Here is a 10,085-nt window from a genome sequence, read left to right as displayed (position 1 = left end):
AACACCCTGCTGCCGGGCTCGTCCGCCTCTTCGTGGCCGACGACCGCGTTGGATGTGGCCGAGGGCGGCGATGATGGAGGGAGCCGCTGGCGCTGGCCAGGCTCCCGACCGAGTCGCTGCTCCTCAGTGTCAGCCCTTTCCGCCGCGCCGGATCGCTCGTCATCTTGGGGACCCCGAAGGGATGCTGCCGGTGTGGGAGGCGCCCACGACAGTGCGGGCTTGGGACCGAGCAGCGGGGGACGTTACGGGTTCCGTTCTAGGGCTAGGTCGGGAAGTCTATCGTGTTTCTGTGGGAAAATCTTGTGATCAATGGGTTTACTAAATTAATTTTGGGTCTATATTAAGGGGCACCGTCTATTCTTGTCATTCGAATTTGCATTCTTGCATCAGAAGTTCAAGAGAACTGTCATGAATAGCACAATGCCTTTCAGTTTGTAGACTGATAACTGAACATCACATCTTTTGATTTCTGTTTTGCCTCCTGGGAACGTAGACTAGTTTAACACGTCATTTTTCGGTTTATTGTTCAAAATTGTTTCACTTCACATGATCGTGAACATACATGATGTGTATGTATTTTTTTATTTTGTGTCTGGTGACCTCAATTTTTATGCCTTCTACAGGTGAGTTGCTAACAAAATTTTAAATGTACATGCTCCAGGTAAATTTCTGGACATATATATCTCTACTCCTAATGGACGAATTGGTTGAATAGTCCCCCCCGCTTTTAACCGGTTTATTTTCAACCGGTTTTTCTTTGTCCCACCTCCCACCACCCCCCTCCCACCGGTTTTTCTCTTTCTCGTCTGGCCGACAATACCCAACGTATTTATGGTAATCAATCACAATTAATCCACGTATGGTAAGGCTATAAACTTAGATATCTCAAATATGATAATTATAGTAATAAATCAATCCATGTATGGTAAGGCTATAACTAAGGAAATTTCGAATATGGTAATTATCACCAGAATCAAAGCTTTCCAAAAAAGTTCTTCTTGCCATACCCTTCAATCGCGCCCTGCTCCATTCCGATCTCCTTCCCTCAATCGCTCCAGCTGATTTACTCTTTCCAAACCTAACCCCTGCCTGATCTAGATAAAGAGGCTCTCTCCTGCCCGTCTCATCCCTCCCTTGTGCCAACCATGGAAGAAAGGAGGGAGAGCACAGAGGAGCGCGCCGGCGATGCGCCGATGCTCGCTGGTTGAGGCATGGTCGGCGTGTGAGTCAAGAGGATCCCTGCATCTGTGGTGGTAGGCGATCCAAGGAAGAGTAGTCGAACATGAAAGCGACGGGAGGGACAACACCCTGCTGCCGGGCTCATCCGCCTCTTCGTGGCCGACGACCACGTTGGATGTGGCCGAGGGCGGCGATGATGGAGGGAGCCGCTGGCGCTGGCCAGGCTCCCGACCGAGTCGCTGCTCCTCAGTGCCAGCCCTTTCCGCCGCGCCGGATCGCTCGTCATCTTGGGGACCCCGAAGGGATGCTGCCGGTGTGGGAGGCGCCCACGACAGTGCGGGCTTGGGACCGAGCGGCGGGGGACATTACGGGTTCCGTTCTAGGGCTAGGTCGGGAAGTCTATCGTGTTTCTGTCGGAAAATCTTGTGATCAATGGGTTTACTAAATTAATTTTGGGTCTATATTAAGGGGCACCGTCTATTCTTGTCATTCGAATTTGCATTCTTGCATCAGAAGTTTAAGAGAACTGTCATGAATAGCACAATGCCTTTCAGTTTGTAGACTGATAACTGAACATCACATCTTTTGATTTCTGTTTGGCCTCCTGGGAACGTAGACAAATTTAACACGTCATTTTTCGGTTTATTGTTCAAAATTGTTTCACTTCACATGATCGTGAACATACATGATGTGTATGTATTTTTTATTTTGTGTCTGGTGACCTCAATTTTTATGCCTTCTACAGGTGAGTTGCTAACAAAATTTTAAATGTACATGCTCCAGGTAAATTTCTGGACATATATATCTCTACTCCTAATGGACGAATTGGTTGAATAGTCCCCCCCGCTTTTAACCGGTTTATTTTCAACCGGTTTTTCTTCGTCCCACCTCCCACCACCCCCCTCCCACCGGTTTTTCTCTTTCTCGTCTGGCCGACAATACCCAACGTATTTATGGTAATCAATCACAATTAATCCACGTATGGTAAGGCTATAAACTTAGAAATCTCAAATATGATAATTATAGTAATAAATCAATCCATGTATGGTAAGGCTATAACTAAGGAAATTTCGAATATGGTAATTATCACCAGAATCAAAGCTTTCCAAAAAAGTTCTTCTTGCCATACCCTTCAATCGCGCCCTGCTCCATTCTGATCTCCTTCCCTCAATCGCTCCAGCTGATTTACTCTTTCCAAACCTAACCCCTGCCTGATCTAGATAAAGAGGCTCTCTCCTGCCCGTCTCATCCCTCCCTTGTGCCAACCATGGAAGAGAGGAGGGAGAGCACAGAGGAGCGCGCCGGCGATGCGCCGATGCTCGCTGGTTGAGGCATGGTCGGCGTGTGAGTCAAGAGGATCCCTAATGGACGAATTGGTTGAATAGTCCCCCCCCCCACTTTCAATCGGTTTATTTTCAACCGGTTTTTTTTCAACCGGTTTTTCTTCGTCCCACCTCCCACCACCCCCCTCCCACCGGTTTTTCTTCGTCCCACCTCCCACCACCCCCATCCCTATTTTCTATCTACCATTTTGTAACCCTTTGCAGAATGGTCTGGGGAGGTTCGCAACATTGTCTACTCATCTGATCGGAAATCTGTATATGTTGTCGATCGTGTGACTCTATGGAACTGATGGGGAGGTACCCTTCTTTGCCTGGGAGTTATATTTGGTTTAGTTCGCTGAATCTGGTTTGGGTTTGCACTAATCTTGCGTACTAAGTTTTTAGTGTATAATCTGTTTGTAGGTCCCACTATTTGATTAGTGGACGCAACTGATGGGGGCATGGAGATGATGGCAAGGCATCACGCTGTGGTGGTGGCGAGGGGGCCATCGATGAAGGCGACGATGACAGGGGCTGCCTACAAAAGTGGTGCATGGATGGGGGAGGTGAAGTGGCGAGGGCTGGGAAGGTGGAGAACGACAATCGGGGGAGATGGAGTGGTGGCAAGATTGGACGAGCTCACCTCCGGAGTATGTGGGCAAGATTTCCTTTTCGGGTCGGCCGGCTTTTTTTAAAGCATGTGCATGCATGAGTTGGGGCTTATTTCCAGCGGTGAACATGCATGGGTAAAACCGTTTTCTTTTGCGAAAGGGGAGGGGAGACAAAAAACGGAGGTGGGAGGGGGAGCCGTACATGGTGGGAGGGGTCGAAACCCTGGAAGCTGGGCCTGGGATGATCAGGCTGTCATGAACTGAAGTTATTTGTTTATAGTGTCACAAGTGTGTATTGTATAATTGTTTATATATTTGTCGTATATTTTATTGAATTTAGGTGTGTGTGCAAGGTTTTCATACCTTGAAATTATGAATATTGTGAAGTGCGAGCCTCTCTCTTCTAGAAAATCATGGAATTGGCTGACACACCATTAAATAATTTGATGCCACATGCTTATTTAAATGGCTAGAAAGCACAAGTGAAAGCTTCTTTTGATTTGGTTCCTTCATTGCATGGTTTGATCACAATTTCTCAACAATTGAGAGATAGAATGATACTCAAATTATTCAAATTCTTACTCTACAAACTAAAAGAGAATAGAACCAAACAATGGTATATTTGTGTCCATGAAGATAGCTATCCAGTTCTAGCGCATGGGTTGACATGGGTTGCAGACTGCATTTGGCATCATCTTTACCTAGGTTTTCTTTGACCCCATCCTATAACCGACCTCCTTTCGATTAACTCATCCTATCGCCCAAGTCAACACCGACCTATGAATCCTACATATATTTATAACTCCATGGCAACCTCCATATATTTTTAGAACTCCGTGGCAATGCACGGGCATTTAGCTATGAGTCACGAGTGTATTGTTGTTGCATTTCACAAAACCATCGTATATATGAAGGTTTGGTTCAATTATTTTCCTACATATAATATTTTGTTGTTGAATTTCAATTCATGACTCCCAAGTTAAATTTGGCACGCTGCTGATCTCTATATATCATCAACTACTTGAATCTTGTGTGTAACTATGAATTCAATCTTTTTATCAAAAGATATATATTCAGTGTTTGGGATTAATATCAATTGCATATAATGCTTGGTAGTGGTAATATCAAATTTGTCCATCAAATAAATCTTAAATCCTGTGTTTTTTTGCCTATCAGTTTGATAAAGTCAAAAACGTGTATGTGGTTGAACGGTATATAATAGCCAGTTGCATGGAAGATATGTATGTAATTGCTAAATGTTTAATGTATATCATATAATGTGGGTAGCTCTATCAAGAATCGCACATCAGAGTTACCAGTGCATTCTTATTTGAGAAATAGCATGCGAAGTACTCGGACATCCATGATGGTGCAAGTGTCGCTTTTTTGGGGAAACTTACTAAGGACATAGAGTTCCAGCTGTTTATAAGGAATGTATTTGGCCCTTCTTAGAAGGGAAACTAGCTTGCAAACTTTATGGTCCAACTATCATTGAAATACCAACTGATATGTTACGAAATCTTCAACTTATATTCTTTAGGAACTTCATTTAAGTTGTACTGACCTCATGAGATTCCAATCTATGTTTCATAGTTTATACTCCTCACTATCATAAATTCATAGACTCAAAAGTTTGTTGTATATGTTTATTACTCGAGCATTGCAATACACTGCACTCGGATGATTTTGTCCACAGAAAATTTGAAGCTCCATGATTCGGCAAGAGGATTTGTGCAAGAAATCATGTACATCTTAAAGTTTTGCATCTCAAATTTGGTACCTGTGTTGAACAGGAGAAAGCCTAGAATTCGCTTCACAGACGGAACTCGTCAATATAGAAGAGTAACACCTAGATAGAATCAAATCTGGTCAGAGAAGCCAATTGTGCCTTCTTCCCGAGTGCCAAATGTAGATGACTAATGCTGATGACACCACTCGCTTCCTTGTTTTTAAATATCACATGTGCAACACAATGATGCAAAGCGAATTTCATGGAGGGGGGGATAAGACGTATTTGTGTGGTTGAAGGAGCACATGTAAGTACATATTTTGGTGAGGGTGGAAATTGAAATGCATGCTTGGAGAAACATAGTCATAAGCATGTGATGTACAAACTCCATATAATGATATTATGATATGTGTTTTCATAGATAATTTTATTTTTCAGGGCAACGCACGGTCATTCAACTAGATTTAGCTTCCTTGGATTAGGAATAGATCTAGAAGAAGGTGACGTGGTAGGGTTTTTTTGTACCGTCCGAGACAACGAAACAATGACATGGAAGCTACATGCAAAATTAAGGGGCAATAGATTGAGAGGGTGAATGATGTATGGACAGAGAAGGTGATGAACGGCAAGTTTAATGGGAAAGGGCGGCTAGAGGGGTGTGTCATGTTTGTAAGAATAGAGAGAAGAATATGCTTGCATTTGTGTTGTGGTTGAACATTGCGTGCAATATGCTCGTTTCTGGGGAGGAAAATGAGCATTGTTTACACAATTTCATTTGTTGGCCCGTGGCAACGCACGGGCATTCTACTAGTAAAAGTATAAATAAACAACTAGTATGTACGACGGACATAACTAGTTACCTACATGCGCATAGCTATAGACTAATAATGCTACATCTACGTAAACACTTACGAAACCTTACGTAACTTGCCTAAACAAAATCCTCCCCCCCCCCCCGGATTTTCACCGGGGATGGGCCCCTTCCCCCCCTCTCTCCAATCCCAACCCACCACGTTGATGTTTACATTAATTTACGTTTATGTTTTACGTAGATGTAGCATCGCTGGCTATAGACACACTTTTATATTATTTGCGAGGTTGATCCGATCCACGATAATAGCAGTCATCATAAATTTTGCTTATCCCCGACCGATCGATCGCTCAAACATCACCACATGGGTCGGTTCCACTTTCCGTCGGAACACATGTAGCAGCAGGTCAAAGTCCAATCTCCGGCCGGTCATACCATTTCCCGTGTCCAAAAGCAGCGTGGAATCTTTTTAAAATTATATTTAATCGAGGGTCGGGACCATGTGGCAAAGAGCCAACTTGACCATTTTAAAACCCGAACGAAATGCATGCAGGCCCAATGATTAATAACCAAGATACAAACAAAAAGACCCTTGACGACGACGCCGCGTGATCTCCCGGCGACCGACCGTTGCGAGGACAAAAGGCCAAAGGCCGGATCATCACAGGATATATGATACTATGATCGATCCAGTGGGACAAGGGAACGACTGGTTAATCAGAGATCATGCATGGCTTTGTTTTTGTGTGACATCGACTGCTCAGCACTTCGTCATTTGAAATTTATATTTCCTTGTTCCAACCCTTGCGTGTTGATCACTAATAACAACCACCGTACGTACACAGGACCGTGGATTTCAAGCCAGTCTTCCTTTTTCCAAACTGGGCATTCTCACTAGTAATTTTTGTAGAATAAGATGCTTGAAAAAGAGTGATGGTGGAAACGTGTGCGTAAGACATAACAAAAGTGGAGGTTTCGAGCCTTTTCTTCTACTTCCTCCGTTTCTAAATATTTGTCTTTTTAGAGGTTTTAACAAGTGACTACATACGAAGCAAAATAAATAAATCTACACTCTAAAATATGTCTATGTACACCCGTATTGATAGTTTATTTAAAATCTCTAAAAAGACAAATATTTAGGAACGATGGGAGTAGTACCTTGATTTTAGCTAGAACCACTTTCACATTAGTACTCTCTCCGTTCCCAAATATAAGTCTTTCTAGAGATTTCAACAAGTGACTACATACGAAGTAAAATGGGTGAATCTACACTCTAAAATATGTCTACATACATCCGTGTGTTATAGTCTATTTGAAATGTCTAAAAAGACTTATATTTAGGAACGGAGGGAGTATATACTAGGATCACAACATCGATCGGTTTCTTGTCCAGGGCCAATTTATAAAACGATGGGGTTCAGAACTTACTCCTTCATTTGTGTAGTGATATACTATATTAGGATATGTGTCATGTTCCTATATACGGTCATCGGACTAACCATCAATGTTTATTACTGCTAGTATCACTTTCATGGAGCAACTTGCTAGAGAATTTCATTATCTAAAAAAACAGTGGACAGTTGTGTGGAACCATTAAATATATGATGTGGTTGAGTTGTGCCACTTGGAACCTTGTTTATCAATGTCGATCTGATTCTCATCGTAAAAATAGTATCCGGTTCACGGGTTATATTCACAAGCATGTTCATGATATCTTGACGACAAATTTATTACATTTTTCGACAGATCATCCATCTAATAATTTATAATTGTATATGTTTGCAAGATATAATTTTGTCCACGTGATTTGGAAACTACGCCAGTTCACATGGCCAGGAGTTGCCCTTTGGTGGTTACCGAATAATTCAGCCTATTTCCTTTTCTATTAGGATATACAGCATGTCGCTGACTCAGCACTTGCAACCACAAACCTAATCCTAATGACCAGAATAGCAAGCTAATTCACATGTGCAGGAGCGGAACTAGGACTGGGCCACGCCCCGGGCTCTAGGCCTGCAATAATAAGCTACAACGTGTCTACAGGGCCCAAAATGCTACACTGACCGAAGAGAGCATTGTACACGCCCCAGGCCCAGGCCCCCCGGCCTGGGTCCTGGATCCGCCACTGCACATGTGCAACATGCTGCACTGTTAGAACTAGATGATTCCCCGCGCGTTGCTGCGGGCCGTTAGCATTCCAATCAGCTCATTTGAGAGATGCACATTGCGGAAGGAAAGAAGAGGAAGAGAAAATATTAGCGGGGTTATGGTACAAATTTTTTTCTTGCGTTGATGAGAGAATTCACCAAAATTTGATTTACAAACCGTGCTCAAATGAAGTTGCTTGGTCTGATCGAGTCAACTCACTGTATGATTGTATGCACCTATGAGGTTAATTTTGAGAACATTCCCTGTTTATAAATAGACATCGAGACTTAACAATATTATAAATAATATATGGTGCATGGTGGGGTGTAAAAGTGTTACTCCTCTAAGTGTGCGTCCATTAATATGGATCGGAGGGAGTACTATTTCTAATCAGCACGACCACACAGAAAAATGCTATGCTTGATCTCGACTGATTACCTGAAACACCTACATATCCAAAGAAAAAAAATTCAAAACCCTCCATATTTGCAACAATGGTAAAAGCAGAAGACCTCAAATAAAAAGGAGTTGTTTGCATCAAGCAAAAATGTCCGAACCTGAAATTATTGATGTATATTAGAATAGATATGCATGTAATGTAAATGAAGAAAAGCTAAAATTAAGTTAGCGTCTAGCAGGAATAATAGATCATCAAAGGTGAAAACCACGTCCAAACCACACCTAACAGGACCAAAGGTTTAATTTGAAAACAAACTGCCAATTCTGCGAGGTGGAAGATGGTGAGTATCTTTAAAGGGACTGCAAATATTTTGGAAGAAGCTGGTGATGCCACCTATTTCGATAAGCAGGTTTAATGATCTACTATCCTAAATTCCTTGCTAAAAACATCATCTGAGAGGAATATTTAGCTTGGATTTCCTCTTGTCATGGTATCAACAACACATCCTTGCCTTTAGCATAGATATTTAACTGGTTAATATATATGATTTGCTTACTTCATCAGCCTATGTTTGAACATTTTGTATAATATTTTTAACTGGTCAACATACTTGTAGATCTACAATTATTATGTTAGGTGTTAGACCCAATGAATAAGACCGATCCCCAGTAATTTGTTAATATCACTAAGTCAGAACCCATACAGGAGGTGGACTGCATACTGCAAGTGCCTCACATTGTTGTATGTACCTAATCCAAAGCAATCCTTTGATATCCTCCTATTTTCCTCTCTAAGATATGCAATATCCTACTAATTTTGTTGGTTTGTTAAGTTATCTTCTTGTACATAGGTCACAGCTGATCTAGAGACGATCTCCACAAAGAAAATATTGGGCCAGTTGACCTTCCACGGGCATGCATATCAGAATCAAATCAAAAGCCGGAAGCTTCAATCTTGCCTTATTCACATAGCTTTTCAAGATCAAATGAGGATTTGCCTGATGTGGCCCATAGCTAGATATTTGCACGTGATAGGTACTTCTTTTTGACTGCTCTAGCTATGTAATACACTATAACAATCTCTAGGATTTTATTTAGCCACCAGTGAAGCCTAGCAGGTAGGTGGGTCAACAGTGAACCTTTTCAATTGTCATTATACCATTGATATCCAAATCTTGGATGAGTTTTTCTTGATTGTTCGGTGACTAAGCGTATGTTGGTTAATATGAATTTGAATTGTACTCTGGATCAAGTGATTTTCTGATATGGTAGTTCATTTCTACAAAAATTGGCCCATTCTAATTGAAAAACAAAGCAGCATTTCTATAACATGTGGGTATAAACTGAAAATTGTATATAGTGACCTATGGAGTAAAAAAACACAAAATGCAAATAGATGAGAAATCTTAGCTTATTCCTTTTGGCCATTTCTATAACAAAAGCTCTTGGCTGGCCTAACAAAGGTGCTGGAATTTCAGAGCGACAGAAAAACTAATTTAATGTCTTCAGATAATTCTCATTTAGGGTAGTATAGTTGTAGCTTTTATGTTCCAAATTGTTGTTTATCGGCACATTTTCTTGAAGACATGTGCCTAGCGCTTCTTTGAATGTATTCCTGAGCCAAGAGCCGGCATGGCAACGGAGCAAGATATCTCAAATATAAAGGTTGATCTTAATTTCATGATATTGTCTATTTCATACTAATAATTGAGAATCATTCCCCAAATTAATTACTATGTAGCCAACTCTTACTGAATCTATCCATGTCAGCTCATGTTCTCAAATCGGTCAAAAGGTCATTGTCTGGTCAGTTTTATCTACAATTAATTGTTTTGTTCAACCCAACAGTCTTCTCTACGTACATCTAACCACATCGGGAGTTCTTA

The 10,085-nt window shown here is 41.6% G+C and overlaps 1 long non-coding RNA gene across 2 annotated transcripts; it reads left to right on the top strand.

The window, feature by feature from the left end:
- Positions 1-8,581: 8,581 nt before the first annotated feature.
- On the top strand, positions 8,582-9,447 carry LOC123182735 (uncharacterized). 2 transcript variants are annotated; one of them, XR_006492302.1, is made up of 2 exons: positions 8,582-8,609; positions 9,051-9,447. It is a non-coding gene; the product is annotated as an uncharacterized lncRNA (long non-coding RNA). The 2 variants fall into 2 exon arrangements; XR_006492300.1 differs by lacking the exon at positions 8,582-8,609 and adding an exon at positions 8,623-8,941.
- The last annotated feature ends 638 nt before the right edge of the window (positions 9,448-10,085 follow it).

Source organism: Triticum aestivum, chromosome 1A, assembly GCF_018294505.1.
Source record: "Triticum aestivum cultivar Chinese Spring chromosome 1A, IWGSC CS RefSeq v2.1, whole genome shotgun sequence".
Taxonomy (NCBI): Eukaryota; Viridiplantae; Streptophyta; class Magnoliopsida; order Poales; family Poaceae; genus Triticum; species Triticum aestivum.
The sequence above is the reverse complement of the archived record's forward strand: the minus strand, read 5'-3'. Positions and strand labels throughout refer to the sequence as shown.